Raw genomic sequence first — 989 nt, 5'->3', positions numbered from 1 at the left:
GTACAATGTGAGGGGAGAGTTAGACGAGGGTGGTGAGAGGGGTTAAGGTGAAGTGGGCCTGGTTGTGGGAGTATGTGGCATAGGTGGTAAGATGGAAGATGGAACGGGCAGCGAGGGCGATTTGGGAAAGGGTGTGGGAGTGCTGGAAGGGGTGGATGTTTTGGAGCGCAATGCTGATGAAACGGATGATGTCCTCTGCAGTAGGTGGAGGGCGAAGCGAGTTGTTGGGGTGGATGGGGTCATCAACAGGACGGACAAGAACGGTGCGCTCAGGGGTGACTGGAGGAGGTTTCGCTTTGCACTTCAAGGAGTAGGTAGGATGTGGTTTGTTACAGGTGTCGCAGTAGGGGGGAGAGGTGAGGTTAGGGCTGTTCTTGAGGAAGTGTGAAGCTTTGCAGTGGGAACAAGTAGGGGGGTTCTTGTAGGCAGAGATAACATGGCAGCAATAGGATTGGACTGGGCAACGGGAGGGTCCACCTTATGATGGCGATTGTAGATGAGGGCTCCTTCGGTGAGGAGGCGGTCAGTGGAGGAGGAGGATTCAGTGAATATCCGCATGAGAAAAGTCGGCCCGGCATCATTGAAGATGTGATGGGCCGAGCGGATTTCGATGTCGGGCCGGGAGTTAAGTTCCACCAACACCTCAGCCTCTGTGATCACGGGGCTAAGCTTCGTGATCACAGTGGTAAAGGTTGGCGGACGTCGGGGAGGTTGAGGCTGACAGGGAGAGGACGGGGTGTGGTAGGGGGTGAGGGTTGCACGTTGGCCAAATTGGATACGGTTGATGCGGGAGAGGAGATCAGCGTGGAAGGAAGCATTGGGGGATTTAATGAGGACGGAGTCCTTGCGAGGAATCAGAAGGGAGATGGGGGCATTGGGGTAGTATTTCCGGATGGCGAGGGTGAGGGAGCGGGCATCAAGGAATTGAGGGTCAGGATTGGAGAGGACAAAGGTGTGGGTGGCAGGCGTGGTGGGGGTGGGGGTCAGGG

The sequence above is a fragment of the Schistocerca cancellata genome, chromosome 8 (genome assembly GCF_023864275.1).
Source record: "Schistocerca cancellata isolate TAMUIC-IGC-003103 chromosome 8, iqSchCanc2.1, whole genome shotgun sequence".
NCBI lineage: Eukaryota > Metazoa > Arthropoda > Insecta > Orthoptera > Acrididae > Schistocerca > Schistocerca cancellata.
Note: the sequence above shows the minus strand (reverse complement) of the source record.